The 22,641-nt window shown below is 41.5% G+C and overlaps 1 protein-coding gene across 2 annotated transcripts in view; it reads right to left on the reverse strand.

Moving 5' to 3' along the window:
• Positions 1 to 10,414, reverse strand: part of tspan9a (tetraspanin 9a) — a 220,588-nt gene extending 210,174 nt beyond the window's left edge. For both annotated transcript variants that reach the window (XM_080876563.1, XM_080876564.1), the window contains exon 1: positions 10,182 to 10,414. The gene's annotated coding sequence lies outside the window, so the exon portion shown is untranslated. The remainder of the gene's footprint in view (positions 1 to 10,181) is intronic.
• Positions 10,415 to 22,641: the final 12,227 nt, after the last annotated feature.

Below are 22,641 nucleotides of genomic sequence, written 5' to 3' on the forward strand. Positions count from 1 at the left end.
AAGGGTCAGCTGAGATCCGAGCTGCACGCCGCAATGTCCTGGAGGTGTACAGGTCCTGCAAAGATGGGAGTCTGCAGCCAATCACCTTCTCAGCAGATCGCACAACACGCTGCAGTCTCTGTTTGTCCCTGATAGTGGCTCCAGCGTACCACTATCAGGGTTAACAGCTGACTGATGCAAATAAATACAAAAATAAATACAAAAAGGTTTATTAAATGTTCTTTTCAGAAATGATAGTATGGCTCATTGGAGGTGTAAAATAAGTTACTTTACATTTAATTACATGGGGGGGGGGGGAAACTGCTTCTTTTAAAAGGCAATTCTTTCTAATTAGCTTAGCCTTTTATCTATTATAATGCAGAAAACGTGGGATTTGGGTGTTTAGATATTTTGTTTTAAACTAAACAGCCAAATGTTCAGTGTGTTCAGATCATCAAAATGACAATTACATATGTTAATCTGCAAGGGTGAAATTATTTATTGTACCTTTCTATTACAGTATTACGGTGTAAGCCAATCACTGCAAAGACCCACAGTTTGTCTGCTTTGAAAACCTTTAATTTGATGGTTATAGTGGAACATGTTATTTTTTCTGTCATAGCACTCAATTACACAAAAAAACCTTTACAAAGACAGAAAAGTATATAGACAAATGTCTCTCATTTTTACCTACCACAGAATGTGAACAGTCATACTGCGAACCATCCGAAAACACACTAGACACCACAACTCACACAGTATTTTACACAATACAGTCAAAGTTCATTAGGATACAACGTTCAGGAATTGATCTCACTACTTTAACTTAATTATTGTCAAAAAAAAAAAGTTTGCTACGATATAATATATTTGCCACGTCACCTCTTCAGAGAAACCTACTACAGCAATATTGGTACTAATATTTGATCATTTAAAAATCTAATACATGATACAAAATGTGCAGAATTTTTTTCCCCAGGCACAAAAAACACAGAGAAAATTTACCAAACATTTGTCATGTGTAGTTATGAGTCCCTGCTAAGATAATAGTTTTAAAATATTGGTACAATGTGTGTGGATGAATCATTGGGAGCTTGGGGAGTGTGATCGTGTGTACAGCGTCTCTTTATGTCTGTCTCCACGTTGGTTGAGTGTAGAGTAAGTGCATATGAGAGCATGAGGGTGGGAATGGATGTTTGTATATGTGTGTGCCTGTATGTCTGTGTCTATATGTCAGGTTGGGTATCAGACGCCACCTCTCTGGGGACATCTCAGGCGCTCCAAGGTTTGGAGGCCTATCTCCACCCACCACCACTTCCCCTGCCAATGGCAGACGCCCTCAGACGTCGGTGCGTTGGTGGTTCTTTGTGTCCGGGGATGGGCGTCCAGGTACACACCGGCTCACTCCTTGGTGGCTTCTTGTTGGGGCCTGGAGCCTGGGGCTCGCTCGGGACACTTCGGAGGTGGGGTGCCCCCGGCCTCTCGGCCTGGGGCTCGGTCACTCAGGCACAGCTGGCTGCCGGCGGAGCTCACGGGCGCGTCACTGCAACTCCCCCTGGCTTCTGCTCTGCGGCTGCTGAGTGAGCCCTCATCTGGGACTCTCCTCAGCTCTTTCTGGGACAGTGGCGCGGCTGCCCCTCTGTTGGTCTTCCTTGGTCTCTTGTGTTCTGGGGGCCTCTGGATGTCTGGAGTTTTGATCTCCTCCATACCTGCTTCATGCCCTGGAGGACGGGGCTGTGGCCCCCCCACACCCTCTAACAGATCATTACATGTAGGAACCTTTTAAAAACAAGCGTGCTCATGCTCACAGGTGTACACACAGGTGCTCACACACACACACACAAACTACACCCTTTTTGGCTCCTACCTCAAAGCACACTGTGCGCTGTCAATATTACGTGCTGCACAATAATGTTTAATATTTAGTATTTAGTTATATTCACATATATCATCGTGATGTTGTTTATTCTATTGCTCTCGTTTTCTTCTGCTTGTTTTCTTTTTTCATTCTCAACAGGTGATCCAGGTGATTGATATATGTATTTTTTGTCTGCTTATTTTGTTAGTTTTTGTTTTTTATCCCCGTCCCTCTTCCCCGCTGTTTTTCTTTCCCTTTCTTTTCCCCAGTCAAGTCTGTCCCGTATTTAGCAAGTGAAAATAAATAAAATAAACAATAAAAGGTCAATCAAATAGACCATTACGGCAAAGCTGGGATGGTCCATTTGGTAAAGTAAATCCATTGGGCATCTTTCTTTGCCTTTAGACAATAATTCTGATGGCAAAAGAGCCAAACGGGACAGGCAAAAAATAAATAAATAAATAAATACTATTCTACTCAGGCACACAAGCTCATGATTGCATAGTTCCAGAATGCCAGAAGTAAAAAAAAAAAAAAAAAACAACAACACAAAAATACACAAATAAATAAATAAATAAATTATAAAACTTTTTTAAAATTACGCTGTTCTCTCCTTTTCTCTCATCACGCACAACTACGCTGCCTCCAGCAAAGGTGCTATCTTTAGATCACTCTGTGCTGGAGCTCCTTCACCGTGTCAAAATCATGACCCTTCAACAACAACAGCAACATTTAAAATGATATGCATGCTTCTGGCCTGACGTCTGATGTTAGGGGTTGAAAACAGGTCACTCTTCAAATGAAAATTGCACCTTCGCCCGTGGGTTGTAATCAGAGACCGAGCCCACTGAAGTTTCGATCTACGTACAACTGCAAGTATTAAGTAAAGGAAAGAGAAGATGACCCAGAATGGGAGAAATTAATAATTTTGTATTTTGTTCAAGGACTGATTGCAATCATTTGACAAACGAACATAAAGAACTTTCACTCTATGTTGGTCTCCAGTTGGCTATTTTGTCATGACCTTTCTAACAGAGCAAGCGGGATGAAGAAGAAGCACAAATCAAACAACAGCACTAACGTACAGTATATGTGCTGTACAAGTGTTTTTATCTACCCAAGCCAATAGGATGTATGTGGTCTGCCAATGTGTATGTCCTGCATGCAGCTCAAAATCTGTGACTCCACAGTAAATGTGCACAAACTGTGCATTTGCTGGAGGAATAAACTGGATGCACGGTCTGTGCACTTTCTGATACAGCATTTACATGAGTACCACCATTTCTGTGATTAGTAGATTAGTCTGCTTCTGGACAGAAGCTTATAAGCTTAGTCTAAAATGAAAACGCTGTTCAGATCCACATGCTACACCAACTGAAATAGGCCTACAGTACACCCACACATTTTATGTCCCTCTGGGATCTTTTAATCTATCATTAAAAGAGTTTTTGGCAGCAAAGACAAATGTTTTTTTACTCTCAGTAGCCACAGTTTGGCAAGTTAATACAGAGGAGCAAGTCTGACCACAAGCTTGAATTTTAACCATTTACTGGATTTTCTTAGGTGTCTCCTTGCTTATTTGGATTTTACATCAAAAGCATATTTAAGCAGCCGACTAAGAGTTGGAGCATTAATTGAGCTTTATTGCATGACTGCAGAATTGTGGTTTACTCAGTTTAATAAACATCATGTCTCTGATTAAGGTTCTTCTACAGAAAAGGTTTGGTAATGGTTTCCATAAAATTGTATCTTTGGTTTTAAACAGCTGACGTGTGACTGTATTTAAAAGCATTTATATGTAAATGTTCTGGAGTGATTTTCTATGGGATTGCATTCTTCCACAATGAACCGATGAATGGAGCCAATTTGATTAATCATCCCCCACAAATAACTCACACATGCATCACAGAGGAACGGGACGAGACTTAAGTATAATGCATTCCCCAAATATTTAGTAACAAACTCACTTATCGTTCACCTGCTCCCTATGCACACTGCCGTGAGTTCTCAGAATCGGCTCCTTGAGCACAAGAAATGACAACATCACAGAACGCAAGTATGGAGAAGCTCACGGCTCTCCAACGGGAGATTGAGAGACCAGTGTTGGACTGTAGAACTGCTTTGAAATTCATACGAGTTGTTCGCACTAAAGTAAAAAGCACCATCACTCCATGCGGATACCCTTTCGGCGCCAGCTGCGGTCGCAAGGCTGGAGCCCAACAAAAGCACCCTGATAACAACTGTGTTTAGTCTGTTCCTTCCCATTCCATGTAAGGCCACCTGGGTTGGCTGGAAGACTGTTTACTTAGCCTGGCAGGGCAAAGGACACTGTCTCAGCTGAACTCTGGACACGCACACACAGACATATACACTGATATGCACACACTCATCCCCCCTCCCTTTCCAAACGCCTTCGATGCTTGTTCCCTCCTGGGAACACGGCGGGTCTGAGCCCGCGCTGGAATGGTAGCGCTGGGCAGGATGGCTGCTGTGTTTGCTTCGGATTACTCCTCACCCCCCACCCGACTCTGTGGCTGGTCACATGATCCATAATGTTGTGCTGTGGACATTTATGTGCTTTTTGTGCAGAGGAATTTTTTTGTTTCCTGTTCTCATGCTGCATGCCTTTTTCCCTCTTGTACTTTCCCGTTGTAGTGTATATTTCAGTGTTTATTTTCTGTGACGCTACCGATCTCCGACCTGTATCCCCATGTGATGTCTGTGTTGTGTGTGTAAGGTCGGGGGGGGGGGGGGGGGGGTGTCTTATCAAGAATAAAACCTTGATTGATTGATTGATTGATTGATTGATTGATTGAAGGGAGGTGATCTGCACAGGGAGGAGAAATATATTAGAGTTCAAAACAATATGTCACCACAAGAAAGTCTCTAAGGGTAGAAGGGAAGGAGACTCACGTTTAAAGCATTCAGTGGATGTAGGTCTCAATCCAAGTTGCATGAGGCTCTGTAGTTGCTCATAAAGTTGTTTTTAATTAGCACACTGGCATCAAGCATGAGAGCTTCTCCCGTCTTGTCAGTGAAGCTCTCTTGTGTACAGTTAATCACAACAGCTTCAAAGCTGGTAATAAATTACTCTTTCGGGATCTTTATGATTATAACAACGAGCATTTAGAACAGCAGAGGAGACGATCCCCCAATACAGGTAACAGAACAGGAAATGTTTCCTTTTTCTCTTAAATAATATTAAGAATGATTCAACTCAGAGTGCTTCTCCAACTGAGTAATCTAAATTTCCTTTACTATGTAGCATAAGATGTCATGCTACGTGTATAATATATTAAATATGATAAATGTACATTAGCAACAAGTGCTGCTTTGAATATTTACTCTTGTGCTCTCTGACGGAAAGGTTTGTGATTTGTGGCTGGGCTGATTGTAAAATGGGATGTTTCTATCAAATTATTTAACAAATTATTTATGTTTTGCTTAATTCACCTTAAGGCCTTTGAAGTTTTGCATTCTGTAGACAAACTGTAGCCCTGTGTTAGGCTAGTGACTTGTTCAGTATGTACACCACCTCTCTGCTTTATATTGTAAGGTAAAGAGCTCACAATAATACAGAGACCAGCTGCAGTCTCTCCAATGATCCTTAGTTGGTTAAGCAGCTAATAAAATAGGTGGATGGATGGAGGGGAACCGTGCAGTAAATACTGTGGTGTAAAGGGGCATGTAGGGAACTTTGATGTCAAAGATTACTGGTTTGATAAAACACTTGCTACTGTAGCTGTCTGTGGGTGGTAAGCCACCCACAGACAGGCTTTAATTTGATGGTTATAGTGGAACATGTTATTTTTTCTGTCATAGCACGTAGCACTCAATTACATAAAAAAACCTTTACAAAGACAGAAAAGTATATAGACAAATGTCTCTCATTTTTACCTACCACAGAATGTTAACAGTCATACTGCGAACCATCCGAAAACACACTAGACACCACAACTCACACAGTAATTTACACAATACAGTCAAAGTTCATTAGGATACAACGTTCAGGAATTGATCTCACTACTTTAACTTAACTATTGTCAATAAGAAAAAGTTTACTATGATGTAATGCATTTGCCTCGTCACCTCTTCAGAGAAACCTACTATATTTATATCTCAAAGAATCTGTTTACTGGGGGAACGCTGCTTCGAAAGAGACCCAGAGAGGCTGATTTAAAAGAGAATAGCTGATGCCGGCTTCTAGTGTAACCTCTCAAAAACAACGTTTTCACAACTGTGCGAGTGCACATAGCAACAGAATTACCCATCAAATCCATGCTAATGTACCTGGTCTTGCACACTCAGTTTGATGCAAAAGAGAATCTATACCCAGCTGACTGAAAAGCAGGTACATCATGGTAGAGCTTAGTCAGAACCAAGGCTGCGCATGCAGACTCCACAAAGAAGAGCCCCGGTTGATCTGCAGGTTGAATCCAGAAGCCTCTCGATGGAAGAGAACAGTGCTAACCACTGTATCACTGTGCAGCCCTAAAGCAAATTTAATGTAATATTGTAACAGTAGAGACTTCTGTACTCCTGTTCAGTTTAATAAAGTAGAACTTCACTTAGATTGAATTAACTGCCATATTTTATTCACTTCACTTCATCTACTGAAATGTTTAAAGCTGAGATAGATAATGATCAAAGTACTGCTTGTAACCTGTGGAGCTCTCACTCACACATCATGGTCAAAACAGCCTAAACTCTAAAGCAACTAATGACGAATAAAATCAACAGGATCACATCAAACATAGACATATACTGTAACTGCAGAAGTGAGATTCCCTTATGGATGTCATAAGGGAATCTCATTATAAAAGATATGGTCTATAACTAAAAGAATGTAAGTCTTTCAATGTGGAAAATGTTTTTATGTGCAACCAGATGGATTCTGGCTTTCTCCTCTTGACTTTGAAAATGAAGCCACACGATATCTTCAGTACACCAATAAAAAATGACAAAAAAGTACAAACATGATATGTAATATGATATCAGTGTCTAAGCAGTACCAAAATTTGTTTGTTATTATTTTCTGCTATTTATTTAGTTGCATGAGGAAAAGCTACATTTAATTATTTGATAGCTTGCAAATAATATTTTAATAAAAAGTGTTTACAGGTTACTGTGGGGAAGTCATTTTAGACAGCAACCATTATAGACCGGCTGTGTCCTAAAGATCAGATGAAAAAGGTTCCCACATATCCGCCCATCAACACAGACAAAGGCAAACAATGGAGGCTACAGCTAAACAGGCCACCAGGAAAGGAAGTCCTCCAAGCAAAAGACAACAAGTCTGTTGTTTCAAATTCCACTCCGACTGCAACAAAACTGCAGAGCAGACAGTATCAGTCGAGACCACACGGAACCAAGAATACTAAATGTAAGGCATGGACTGAGTTAAGGGTGCTGAAATTCAACAGTTATACAAAATAAAGCACAAACTAAGCAAGGTGGTCTGATTGTGTGTTGTCAGTAGCACCTTTAGTCTTTTTTACATTGTTATTGATTTTTTCTTCCATAGTGAGACGGTTTGGCAATGATGCGCGCAGGAAAAGAGTTCCCCGCTGTACACATTTGGAAACAATGTCTCCCACAGAAAGTGAATATGAAACACGATGCACTGTAGTCCTGATCACACGAGTTTTGGTGAGAGAAATCTGTTTCACCTTCACTCTGAGCAGACAGGATTCTGACTTGGAAATAAAAGGTGACTGTAAAGTCAAAATATAGGCATAGACTGTGCTGCTGGCTATGTACATGCAGCTGAGACTTGGATATCTGATCTGCATCTCATAAATGCACGCCTTGAGTAGGCCATAAATATAAAAGTCTAAAATAAAGAACATAGCGCAGGCTTCCCTGACGCAACTTGCAAAGTCAGAGTGAGTCATTGCACATGGTGCACAGCAGCAAGGAACCAGTTATCTCTCACAAAGACAAAGGCCGCTGTGCTCTTCCTGTTGCTGATTGGCCTGGAGGGATGTGATTAAAGTAGCAGAAAAAAAAGGGGGGGATACAAGACAGAGCTAAATGTTGACATAGCAGCACAGCTCACCCATTGTGAGTCCTCGCAGAATGAAATCTGCCCAGCACGGACGGTCGTGCCTACTCGTCCCAGTGAATAGGAACGTTCACGAAGGGACAGAACAGAGAAACGAACTCTGCGGCGGCTGCGTGGGACAGCGAAAGCCGAGGAAGTAAACATGGTTGAGAGGCTCACATTGCCGCTTTTGTTTGTCACCACAGAGAATCAGCCAGTGTGCCCCAGGGGAAAACCTCTTCCCAATGCTCATAACTGTTACTGAATTAAAATACAGTAGCCTTAGAGTGCTGACTGTGCAAAGATTATATTTATTTATGTATTTATTTTGCTTGCTCATGGATATGTCAAGTACTTATGATGAAATTCTTCCATTAATTTTACTATATCTAATCCAAGGCGGGCCATTTCTGTTCTGATGGTAGATTTCTTTGGTTAAAGAACAGAGAAAAAGTTCCCTCCAGAGCTGCTGAAAATAATCCACCACAAAAATGAAAATTCAGAACAAAATGGAAATGTTAGTTAACAGCAGCAGGTCAGTGGTGGGGCACTGACCTCATACCATGAGAGGAGGAGGAATGCGAGGTCAGACGGAGACCTCTCACTCCCCTCTCATACACAGGAATAGATATGGTGTGCCATCCATGTTTGGAAACATGAGATTAAAAAAAAAAAAAAAAAGGGGGGGGGGGGGGGGCACTGCTGTTTTGACACAGCTCTTTTTGACCTTTGACCCCTTCTGTGTCTAAACTTTGTGGTAGGTTTCGTTAACAATGTGTCTTCTGTGAATTTAACATTTTTCTGTGGGAAGGAAAAAATATTTGATTTTAAGGAAAGCATGCATAAACCTTTTTGCAGAGAATTTAACTAGACCCAGTATTCTTGTCATTACTTATGTCATTTATATACTCTTACATGGTAATGAACTGATGTTTATAATACACATGGAGGCAGTTTAAGGTGATGAAGTCAGTGTAAGTGCAAATATTCCCTGTGAGTCAAAGGGTCAGGCTTCAGACTGATCTAAACACCCAGTTGTATGAGGTTTCTTTTGTTTGTTTATACCCTAAGCTCTAAGTAATGCCAGTAAAATCCTTCATACGGTCATCTCAGGCACACAGGGGAACCCAAAACCCAAATGGTGTTGACGTTTTTTGTTTGTGGCGAGTCAGGTAAAAGTTGGCTTTAATGGAGGGTGGCCTTAAAGACGGGCAGGAAAAACAGCCATTTCAAGGCTCGGAATACAACAATTAATCATAATTTCATGCTTAGGTATTCTACCCATAGCCAGGCCTACACTAAATAATATATCTGCAAATGGGATACACAAAAACATCATTCACATCCTCATTTTCAGTCATGACACTGCTTCACAGGACACAGACAAAACACTCATTGCCCACATGGAAACATGTGGATGGAAATAAAGCTTCAGACACTTCACTGTGATCAGATCTAAAATGAGATCTGCAGCATCCTTAGGCGAAAAAGATGGGGTGATACTTATTAGGCTCATCAGAATGTCTGTTACTAAACACGCCCTGTGCACAATGGTGAACAGAAGGGACAATCAGTGAGGAACTCCAGAGATGAGCCTATTGTTGAATGGAAGTATGCTGTATCATAGCAGCCTCCCATTCAGCTGTTGCAAAGGACCCAGAATATACGCTTTTGATTCTTCAAATTCCTTCAGACTTACACGATCAACTTATAATATGACCAAAGAGGCAGCAAAATGCTTCGCTTAAACCAAAGACAGGGAAATTTACTTAAATTTAAAAAGCCTTTAAAATGGACGGAGGCTAATACATTTATAGAGAGAGAACAGAGCAGGAGGATGAAAAGTTGAAGTGATCAAACATGACACAGTGTCACATTGAAATCTTGCCAAGTCCCTGCCAGAAATGAACACGGTCATGAAATAGCATTCATGGGAATAATACAGCCATTAAAGGTAATTCACTGGGATACTGAAACCACTCAATTCTCTACAGACCCATTATAATAACTTACAGTCCAGCAATAGTAAGAAAATATTCCCACAGTAGTTTAAAAAAAGGTCACTGCAAATTGGCTGCCGCACTCTTGTTCGCTTACTTATCACATCACGTCGTACTGTAGTGGTTTCATTTTAAAGCCTTCAAGCATGTCGATGCAAAAAATGTCAAGCGGAGAGCAGAAAGCTCTAAAAGCAGCGTGGCGCTTTACCGCGAACACACCGCTCGCTGAGCGGCCTCAACACCGACACGTTTAAAAATAATGATATCAATAATAAAAGCATGTAGGCAAACAGTTTCTTACCTGGTGAATCCCCAACTCTAAAGTTTCTCTGTAGCTGGAAGCTGTCAGACGGCAAATGACTGCCACGCAACTTCAGCTGAGCAGCTTTGGCCAAACTTTCCAGCCGGACGCGTTTGTAGTCCCACTTCTGTCCTGCCACAAAGTGTCTGGGACAGCACCCTTTCCAAAAATCGGACGTGTCTCCCTGACAGATGTCTTTAGCCGCTATATTATATGATGGATTGAGGACTGAGCTATCTGGTTGGACGAGGAGGAAATGAAGTTTGAGGAAGGAGGAGGGGCTCGCTCACTGGCTCCGACTGGAGCGTCGGAGACTCGGACCTTTATGAGTTACAGAGGCTTGGACTCCTATAGAAAACATGTTTGATTTATTAAGATGTGACTCAGGGGTGTGATTATATAAAAGTTTGGCAGTTATAATAACGCGAGTTTTGACAGATGACCAGAGAGAATAAATTAAAGTATGTTTCCTATTAATTAAAAAGCGAGTGGTGTTTCTGATACAGTTATATATTTCATGAGCCAATACAGCAGCAAATCTATGTCCTTGCAATGTTCGTAATCACAAACGTGTTCAGTAAGCTACCAGGCTTTCCTTTAGCTGCTGTGTGTGTATCTGAAAAGATTGCATAGAGCAAGTATGTAGAGGAAAGAGTGAGATGTCAGAGTGAGAGTAATATGGTGCCCAAAAATCTTCCTTTGGAAACATGATGAAGCTGTATTGACAAAGTGAGCATAAACACAGTAATTTAGTAGGAAAGGAGTGGATGGAGAATTTTAATATTTGGAACTAGCTGACAAGCCTTTACTGGACTCATCGTTTTATTTACACTGAAGTTAGGATGAGAATAAAATTGCTCACTGGTAAAGTAAACATGGCAGTATTCATGCATATCATCTAAAATTTCCAGGGATGAAAAATCACATTTCCACACATGCATGTGCAACAAAGCCTGTCATGAATGCAGTAGCCCCACAGTTATGCAGTCATACGTAGCCATAAGGTGCATTGAGCTCTTCTTGATTTAACCTCCTAAGACACGATCTCTTTAATGGCTTCCATTTTTAATTTCTCTTTGCTGTTTGGCTTTATAGTGTTCGATAGAACTGAGTAAAGATGTGCAAAACTCTTTATTTGGTGTCTGAACACAGCAGCATTTTTCCTGAGTATGAAAACAAAATGAAAAAAAAACAACAACAATTGTGCCCCTTTGAGCAATATGGCTCATTTGAAAGAGCAAAATTTAGTATTGTGGTCTAGATAATCCAAAATGTGATGTCCCCATATGTGGACGCCGGGTCCTAGGAGGTTAAAGCATCCTATCTGGGCGCACAATGAAACTTTTGGGTGGCTTTAATAATTTAATCCACATGTCAGATTTCAACGTTGGTAGTTAAACTCATCACTCACCATGAATGTCTCTTAGATTCTCCTGCGGTCACGGTTATGCTGCTATTAAACTGTGTTACTGGGAGAAATTTAAAAGGCATAATCATTAGACTGCACATTCTGGTCCCCCTGATGGATGGCATCAACATGAAGCAGAGTTTATGTGTTTAAACTTGTGTAATGGTAGCGCACTTAAAAGCTCTTCAGTGTGCTACTCTCTCCTATCAGTGTTTCTGAGTCAAATAAAACTACAAGGTTAAGGCTGAAAATCTATATTTTATGCAAATCTATTTGCAAGAAAAGAGTTTGGGGACAAGGTCAACACCAACATCATTTTGTATTTAAATTGAAACATAAAACTGGAGGTTGCTTCAGTGAGCTTTAGATAATACGAAGGGAGCTCCTAGCAAAAGTTTGCTCAAACGCTGGTTCGAGCGCGGAGTCAAGGAGGCCATTTACGTGAAAAGGGAAAGACCATCTCTGAATCGAGGAGGGGGCCTAAGGGTACATCTGTCACCATCTTACAATGCTGTGATTGACACCACCTGGGTCTGGGTGCAATTCCCCCCTCCAGGGGCAAGGGTACCTAGACCCGGTTTGTAGAGTACGCTTGGGGAGTGTGATTGTGTGTACAGCGTCTCTTTATGTCTGTCTCCACGTTGGTTGAGTGTGGAGTAAGTGCATATGAGAGCATGAGGGTGGGAATGGATGTTTGTGTCTGTGTGTGCCTGTATGTCTGTGTCTGTATGTCAGGTTGGGTATCAGACGCCACCTCTCTGGGGACACCTCAGGCCCTCCAAGGTTTGGAGGCCTATCTCCACCCACCACCACTTCCCCTGCCGGTGGCGGACTCCCTCAGGTGTCGGTGTGTTGGTGGTTCTTTGTGTCTGGGGGTGGGCGTCCGGGTACACACCGGCTCACTCCTTGGCGGCCGCTTGTCGGGGCCTGGGGCCTGGGGCTCGCTCGGGCCCCTTTGGAGGTGGGGTGCCCCCGGCCTCTCGGCCTGGGGCTCGGTCACTCAGGCACAGCTGGGGGCCGGCGGAGCTCACGGGCGCGTCACTGCAACTCCCCCTGACTTCTGCTCCGCGGCTGCTGGGCGAGCCCTCATCTGGGACTCTCCTCAGCTCTTACTGGGACAGTGGCGCGGCTGCCCCTCTGTTGGTCTTCCTTGGTCTCTTGTGTTCTGGGGGCCTCTGGATGTCTGGAGTTTTGATCTCCTCCATACCCGCTTCACACCCTGGAGGACGGGGCTGTGGCCCCCCCACACTCCCTAGCAGATCATTACATGGAGAAACCTTTGGAATGCAAGCATGCTGATCCACACAGGTATGCACACATGGGTATTCACAGACGCGGACTAAAGCTTTCTTGGCTGCTGCCTCAAAGCACACTGTGCGCTGTCTATCTTGCGTGCTGCACAATATCGTTTATTATTTAGTAAATATTGATATCTATGACTAGCTAGTTTATTGTGATGGTGCTTTGTTTTCTCTATTATTATGTTGCTCTTTGTTGTTTGCTGTCTCCTCTGTTTGTTTGTTTTTTTTTTTTTCTCCATACAGGTGACCCAGGAGTTCTTTTTTTTTTTCTCTCTCTCTTCCCCCCCCCCCTTCTCACCGTCTCTTCTCCCCTTTGGTTTTCTTTCTTTCTCTCCCCCTCTTTCTCTCATTCATTCCCCCTGTCCTATTTATTAAAAAAAAAAAAACAAAACAAAACAGAATATAAGATCATGTCTGTAACAGAGCAGGAAAAGTGAGCTTACAGTGCCACCATCTGGACAGACAGGCTCATTTCAGCTCTAACTGTAGCTGAGTGTTGATGTTCAAACTGCAGCATTTCTGTGAGATTCTTTGAATGTTACTTTGTACATTAGGTGAAGCTGTTGCTGCTGTGATGCTCCTCCAAAAAGATAAAAAAAAAAAAAAAAAGAAAAAAAAAACAATGCTGTGATTGCAGCCATTCCCCAACTCTCTGTGAATGGTACTCATGGCCATTGATCAGTGGGCTTTGATCAATGGTCATGAGAATTTGCATAATTATGATGAAGGAACTGACCTCACAGCCCATTGTTCCTCAGTGGGCTGGTTTCAGTCATTATGCAAATGTCCTGTTTATAAGATTGAAACCTGCAGTCAGCTGAGACTGAAGAAGTCACCTGGATGAGTGACAAAACGTTTCCCCCACTACGTCCAGATGAACAGAATCAACTTTTGGAGATTTACTTACCTGGATGATCGAGCTTGCATCAAGACCCAGCAAGAGTTATTGGGTTATCTGTACTTCCTAAGCTCACAGCTTAAGAAATAATAAATCAATCAGCTCCAGCATTCTGACAGGTGTAACAGGTGTTGGATCCATGTGTTAACTGTTATGATTATGTATGGAGAAGTCCTGTTTTCCTCTGTACCAGATTTATATCCTTAGAAAGCAATTTACTCTCGTTTTAATTTTTGTTTTTCGCTTTCACTGAAATCCATAAACAGCAGATTTCTAACGGCTGACCAGGGAATGAGCTCACAAACACGCACAGTCAGTGTTTGCTTTGGGATTCTAGTCAGGAATGACAAGACAAACTGTAGTATATGACCACTAATTTGCATCACAGCAGGGATCATAATGTGACCAATCTGGCCTTTCCTCTTAGCAGCAGTAATATATACAGCAAGGGAAAGAGGCACAGGTGGAGCACGCTGAGCGAATGAGTTAATAGGTAGCTAGGGACGTTCCTGGGCGAGAGCCAGACTTGTACTAATTGGCCGTGATCGCCAGCGAGGCATATCATGAAGATCACTTTCAGTAATATCAAAGATGAACATGTGCAGAACAGCATGTGAATTCTGAAAACCTGTCATGTGGTCTCTTCTTCCCAGCCTGTGAGAGGTGTTTTGTCTTTATGCACCATTTGAGTGTCTGGCAAGTGCCAGGAGTCGTTCATTACTGAAATTACGAAATAATTCATGATGCTGTGTTCCAGGTTCAGCATAATGCTGTAAAAATAGACTGGCAGAGTTGTGAAAGAATGTCTGTGTTTTGGTATTAGACAGTCAGAAAAACCTGAACAGCAGGGAAAGCAGTTGCAGAATATTGTTGCCCTTATGGTGCTTATCATCATCATCATCATCATGTTGATTAGTGGGCACTTTTCAGCAAAATACTTTTGGGAGTGCAAGCAGCATTTGATTATTTCTCTTTACGTTGTGTTTTTAAACTCCTTAACTTTGTCATTAACCTTGTCATTCTTCATTACACTTGTGGTTTGTGGAAGGTGAGTTGTTACTGCAATTAGCAGTGCAGTAGTGCACAAACTTCCAACATCATTGTGAAGTTTGCGGACGACACTACAGTGGTGGGTCTTATCACCAACGGTGATGAGACGGCTTACAGGGAGGAGGTCAGCGCCCTGACCCACTGGTGTCAAGACAACCATCTCACCCTCAACGTCGCAAAGACAAAGGAGTTGATAGTGGACTTCCGGAGGTGCAGAGAAGTACACACCCCCATCACCATCAACGGCGCTGCTGTGGAGAGAGTGAGCAGCTTCCGGTTCCTTGGCGTACACCTGGCTGAGGATCTTACGTGGTCAGTACACACAAACAAAACAGTGAAGAAGGCGCAGCAGCGCCTCTTCTTTCTCAGGAGACTGAAAAGATTCGGCATGAGCCCCTGCATCCTCAGGACCTTCTATCGCTGTGCCATTGAGAGCATCCTCACTGGATGCATCACCACCTGGTATGGCAACAGCACCGCCTACAACTGCAAAGCTCTCCAGCGAGTAGTGCGGTGCTCTGAACGGATAATTGGAGGTGAGCTTCCCTCCCTCCAAGACATCTACAGGAAGCGGTGCCTGAGGAAAGCGGGGAGGATCATCAAGGACTCCAGTCACCCCAGCCATAAACTGTTCAGACTGCTTCCATCAGGAAGGAGGTTCTGCAGCATCCGGTCCCGTACCAGCAGACTGAGAGACAGCTTTTTCCATCAGGCCATCAGACTGCTGAACACGTCATAGACACCTCAGCTTCACTACTGGAACTTCAACATTATGCACTCCACACTGTATATAAATGCCACTTGTTTTGCACATATTCAACTCTGTATATTTTATATATTTTATTATTATTATTATTTTATTTTATTTTAATTTTTTACTATTTAATTTGTAAAAATGTGTATACACACACACACACACACACACACACACACACACACACACACACACACACACACACACACACACACACACACACACACACACGTAGGAAAATATTTAGTATACACATCCAGAAATGCATACACTATTATATATTGTACATATATTTATTAGTTTCAGGTTGGCCATTCTTGTATTTTGCTCGTTTGTGTTGTTGTGTTTGCACATCTCTGTTGCTTGTGGGGCTCGCACACAAGAATTTCACTCGCATGTGCTGTGCCAGTGTGCCTGCACATGTGATGTGACAATAAAAAGTGATTTGATTTGATTTGATTTAATGTCTCACAGTATGTGCTGCTCAGTGCCTTTTGTTATGCATGCATGGTCATGATGACCTGCTGAAGGTCAAACTGAGCACCACGATATCTGTGAAATGACAGAAAGGAGACAGGAACGTAAACAACAATATGTTAAAAACAAGGTTCGGTCTCTCGCCGCACATCACAGTGAACCCTGCAGCAGATGCGCTACAGCAGATGCCACTCCTGCCAGGTAAGAAAAGGAAACTGACTACACTTCATTCGCTAAAATTGGACCACATAAGATTGGAAAAATGTTGCCTGGTCTCAATTTCTGCTCCAATATTCAGTTGTTTGGTATAAATCACATGAAACATGGATCCACCCTGCCGTCGATCAATGATTTTGGTGGTGATATAATGTTGTGGGCACATTTTCTTGGCTCACTACCTGAGATTTGTAGTTGACCATGTGCTTCTCTTTATGACCAGCGGTGCTTCCAGCAGGATAATGCACCGTGTCACAAGATCTCAGATTGGCGTCTTGAATTTGACAAACAATTCACTATATTTAAATGTCCTCTAGTCACCAGATCTCAATACAATGCAAAGAGCTCTGTTGGGATGTAATAGATGTGCAGCTGACAAATCTAATGCTATCATATCAATATGGACCAATGTTTACAGCACCTCGTCAAATCTCTGCCATGAGGAGTTAAGGCAAGTCTGACACCAAAAAGAACCTGGTACTAGCAAGCTGTAACTAACAAAGTGGCTGTGAGTAAATATGGACCTATGCACAAATATGCACATGTTACCAAATGAGTATAATTTATATTGACATAGTTTTGAGCGATTTTGTTTATTTCATCTTCTGTCTTTCTGCAGTATCAGTAAGAGTTTTAGACCATCTTAACAAGACTATAAAATGGACTTTATCTGACCCGTGTAAGTAAGTAAAACTCACTAATTTCAATCAGGGTGTGTTTATTGTTGTAACTGCAGGGCCCTCACATTGATTGGTAGCTTGAGCAGGTGGAAAGTGTTTTTATCAGCTTTGTCAGAGCGCAGACAGGAGCCGCGACCTTCAAGGAACTGAAGTCAGACAGTCGTCACCAACACTGCGCTCATGTTTGCTATTTGTCTCAATTCTGTTTAAGGAACACAGATCTATTTTCTAAAAGACTGAAAAGTATTTGGTTTAACTGAGTTATAGCTGTGGTGCTTAGGTTTAATGTTATGTGTGTCCTGAGACATGCATTGGATAACTGATACCTGCGGTTATTTTCATGATTCTAGCATCGCACAGAGAGCAGTAAGAGTCACACAGCAAAAAAAGTTCTATGTTTTTATAAAAGAGAGATTTTCACTGAATTTAACTAAATAAATAACAATGTTCTTAAATGATAATCCAGGTTATTTTGTTAATTTCCTCTTCTGAATAGTCAAAAAAAAAAAAAGAGTATGACACAACACACTGCAGTATAATAAGGAATGTAGTGCCATAATAAATATACACAGACTTTAAAGGATTAGGTGACCTCACTTGTTTAATAATGTCATCTCCTGGCAGCTGTTATTTGACATGATATGGTAAAAGATCAGAGACTCAGTGAAACTTTGTCATAAATTATTCACCTTATCCTACTCTTCCACCTCAACTGTCTAAATGAATCCCCTTCAAATAACCTTTTTTTTGCAGAACATCAAGCACAGTATTATATAACAAGAGTTCACTATAAAGTACATACATGTCAGTGGGTAAATATTCAATCAGCATCATCGGCGCTGAAGGTTTCCTGAACTAAGGTTTTGGTCACATTTCAGAATCATCAGAATCAGAATGAGAATACTTTATTGATCCCTGGGGGCAATTTTTTTTGTTTTGTTACAGTACTCCATTATAAACCAACATTAACAAGACAGACAATACGCTAACTAAGAATAGTACAATATATACATATATATATATATATATATACATACATACATGAGTCACTCATTAATAAATAGTTGGAAAAGAAACATGTGTAGCTGTAGCAGTAACCAGTGTGTTAAGTGGATGCGTTGTACAGGGAGATGGCCACAGGCAGGAAAGATTTCCTGTGTCGTTCAGTGGTGCTTTTCGGTAATCTCAGTCTCTCACTGAACGAGCTCCTGTGACTGACCAACATGTCATGGAGTGGGTGGGAGGTGTTATCCAACATTGTCTTTATCTTGGACAGCATCCGCCTCTCCGACACCACCTTGAGGGAGTCCAGCTCCATCCCCACAACATTGCTGGCCTTACGGATTAGTTTATTAAGTCTGTTGGCATCTGCGACCCTCAGCCTGCTCCCCCAGCATGCAACAGCATAGAGGATCGCACTGGCCACAACAGACTCATAGAAAATCCTCAGCATTTTCTGGCAGATGTTGAAGGACCTCAGTCGCCTCAAAAAATAGAGACGACTCTGGCCCTTCCTGTAAAGTGCTGTGGTGTTTTTAGCCCAGTCCAGTTTATTGTCAATGTGAACTCCAAGGTATTTATAGTCCTCCACAATGTCAACACTGACCCCCTGGATTGAAACAGGGGTCAAGTGTTTCCTGGTCTTCCTGAAGTCCACGATCAGTTCCTTGGTCTTTGCCACGTTGATTTAGATTTAGATCTTTAACACAGTGTGTGGTAAGAAGGATCCCAGCAGAGTCATTGTCTGAGAAACTCAGGGGCAAAAATTGCCCTGTGCATCACTAAGCTAGCCAGCATCTCAGGAAACAGAGAATGTCACTTCTTAAAAATAGAAGAAATCGTGTTTCTCCACATCTATATGTGAAAATACTCCCCACTCTGGGACCAAACGCACAGGGCTTTCCCCTCAGTAGTTAAACCGTCACACTAACCGTTGATTGCAGGGTTGAAAAGGGCTTTGGTTTTATGACTAACAATTGCAACAGGGACCTAACCGTGGCAGCTCATATAATATCCTAAATAGCTTTGCTCATATTAGATTACATGCTGGATCGCCCTGGTTTTTACATCCAGCACTTTGTTAACAGCAAAGCTCTATATGCTTCAGTTTGACACTCCCACTGTGAGAATCTACTTTAAAAGCCATTACAGTAACACACATCATTCATCCAGGTAACAAATGAACCTAAAGTAAGGGGAAACTGAGGACCGATATGCTTTTGGGCTTTAAAACGTGCATAATTGACATTTAACAAACCAATGTTTTTAAGACAGGCAATAAAAGATGACTTACAGAGAAGGACAGGTCAACAGCACATCAGTCATTTATAACAAGAAAAGCTTAACCTTTAAAGGTCTGACAACAGTCACGATGAGTGTCTGCTTCATTCATTTTGCAATCAGTGGCCAAGAAGACCAGCTGAGAGGTCAAGGACTTGGATCCCAATGTGGCAAACTGCTGATAAATTCTTCACCAGCTGCATTATTAAGCAAAAAAAGATTTGCTGCAGCTGCTCCTCTTCCCTCTGCCGTTGATTAAATTGATCCACGGTTTGGTTTTCATCTCAGCTTTGGGTCTGGGGTCCTTTTTACCTCAAGTACACATGAGTCCCTTAATGCAACTGCATTCGGGTATAATACATTTAAAGCTAAATCTAAAACTGATGGTCATTCCAACTTTAAATCGTTTGAAATGGAAGCTACATTTTAATATGAATTTAATAATGAAGACAGCTACAGTCAATTGATTTGGGGGACTAAGCTTGTGTAGCAATGCTCCTCTGCAGACTGACTCTGGAAACAGAGTGAGGAACATTTTGACATATGGACATGGAGAAATCCAGGCCTCTGAAAAGGAACAAACACACTGCAGTAACAGAGCTGAGACCTCCATGAGTGCTTGATTTGAAATATTCTGACCTTTTGACATGGAGACAGAACAGCCACGGCTGTTTGTTCTGGTTGTTACTGAGGTGAGCACACCCTGACGTCTGTTTCACTGGTTATTGGCACACTGAAACACCGCAGAGTAAAACTGAGTGACTGTGAGTGAGATTAGACAGCAGCAAAACCCTCGCGAAAGAAGTGCAGGAGTTTGTCGATGGTGTGAGCTATGCTGACACTGCATCGATTTTTCCACCCTTCTGTTGTGATCATCAAAAAGAAATTTGCTGAAAATCATATTTTTCATTTATGACATATGGCAGCTTACCAGATATTTGTTTTGCGATCTTAAACTTTACACATCATTATTAACGTTTGAAACGTACGGCGTTAACAGATGAGACTAGAATGATCCAAGAATTTTTTATAAACTCAAACTTTAGCTTTTTAACCTCTTTATAATTTACCCTGCGGGTTTTTCAGTCCTTTTGTAATTGCCGTGCACATCGAATTTGCAGGAGAACATCCAGCAATAATAAAAACTGGACTGAGCAGTCACTAATATGTGCCAAAATCCATGCTGCTAGCAAAACTAGAAAAACACAGCGTGACTTTATATATGAAGGAGTCACTGGAAGCATGCATTTATCAGCGCTAACACATCTACAAAACAACCTACATGCAATATCTGCACCTGAACGGTGTACAGTACTGCTGTAGAGGGATAGGAGCGATCTCACATCTTGAATAAATGGAATCCAGCAATAACTGAAAAAGCACCTTTATCTGTGCAATGCCTTCACGTGCATTATTTTAGGCACAGATATCACACGTGTGTTGCAGCATCATTCGTTATATATCTGCTAGATTGTTTTGTTCACTGTAAAAGAATTGCATAATATCACAGCGAGAATGACAAACGGGGTCAAATATTGCAATCAGCATTTATGGTAATTTGAAGACTAAAAACTGTCTTTCTATTTTCAGCCTTTAGAAGCTGCTGGATAAAAAGCTGACCATGTCCTGCTCTCAGTTTTCAACTGCGGTATGTGTAAAAACTAGTTGTGACATGATTGCAGCTATTATTATAACTCCTGTATTTGAACAGCATCAGTTTGGCTGCACTGGAAACAGTCAAATAGCTGCTCTTTGGTTGTATTTGTAGAAAGTAACAAAGGCTGATTAACAGATAATGAGTGTACCTCCAAGTGGAACTGAGGTTCTACATCTGATGAGTTACATTATTCTTCTACATTGTACACAAGTGATGAATGCAGGCTAATTGAAAACAACTAAACACATCACAATTCATTGTGAGCCAACTCTAACATAAACATACATCCCCTCTATCATCTTTTTGCCATTAGAGCAGAGATTCAGCTCCTTTTTAGAGACACTCTGAGGATGAATTAGTTAGAAAGATGTGTTGATGTAGTTATAGTGCATCATCTGGATCAATTATCTATAGAAGATCTAGCCTACTAGTCTGAAAAATGGAGCCAGTGGGAAATGCCTCTAAGGGCCAGCAGGAGGCTCTAGGTGCAAAAAGAAGCCTGATTGCTTAGTAGCCTGTAAGAAAATGGTTTCTCAACTGATCCATCACCTTAGTCAAAACGTACTTAATCAGTTTGTGGTGTTGATTGTGTGTTTCAAGCCTTACCAAATGTAGCACGGTGTTCATTTCGTAAATTATCGCTCCGTTTAGAGTATTTTGTGAGTAATAAACTGCCACTCTGTGAGTGTGCATCATCTCAGATTCACCCTTTGCTCATCCCATCTGGATGCAAAAACAAAAAAGCACAGACTAATGTCTTACAGTGGCCACATTTATCTTTTACACATAGTCTACTCCGTCTTGTAAATAAAAGGACATCCTCTCAGCCCCACATATCAACTAGATCAATTGTCTAACAGATTCAACAATGGAGAACTAAAATGCCACCTGTAATGACTGACTTTTAGTGAACAATAAACTTCAGCACTGTGAAAACTTTCTAAAGACACGGACACATTTTCTTTCAGGGCTTCCTGGTTCTTTTGCCAACAGGTTTTCATGCTCACGCCTCTGCTAGTGCAAAAATGTTTCCATGTATTTTCTGAAAAACACAAGAAAAATTCCTTATTTAAATTTGATCTTTGTCACTGGGTAAAAAAAAAGAAAAGAAAAAAATACTCTATATAAAACAGGGGGTTTGTATGACTGCAGAGACTTTTTATGGTTTGAAAGCTGGCACTTTACAGTTACCTGGGGAACTGGGACTCTGTGGTTATTCCAGTGGAGCGGTAATGAGGTTAAGGAGGAGAGACTAGGAAGAAAAAGGGAGTGGTGAAGACACACAAGAAGTCAGTACTACAGTGAATATGTTTTCATGTAGCTGAACAAAACTCCATGCAGACTGAGTATGCCTTCCCCACGGACTAATTAGGAGTCATGACAGATTGTTGCAGCTTACACTCCCCTGTTCATTTACTGCAGTGCCATGACTCACCTGATCAACTCTGGTCTGTCTTCTTTCTCTACATATGCAAACAGGCTAATCTAGCCACAGGGAGAATTGGGAATGACTGGAGTTTAAGCACATCAAGTATTTAAGTAAAAAGAAACATCTGTCCATTCCTGTAATGAGAAACGTGCATTTTTCCACCCACACAATGATTGTAACAAATATGATTTCAAATGTTGCAAATCAAGCAAATTCAATGGAATGAAAAACTAAAGGAGAGCACCTACATTTTTTAAGATTAACTCTTTGGTTCTGCTCCAGGAGTGCTGCAGGAAGCACATGCTTCATT

This window comes from Rhamphochromis sp. 'chilingali' (genome assembly GCF_963969265.1).
Source record: "Rhamphochromis sp. 'chilingali' genome assembly, chromosome: 2".
NCBI lineage: Eukaryota > Metazoa > Chordata > Actinopteri > Cichliformes > Cichlidae > Rhamphochromis > Rhamphochromis sp. 'chilingali'.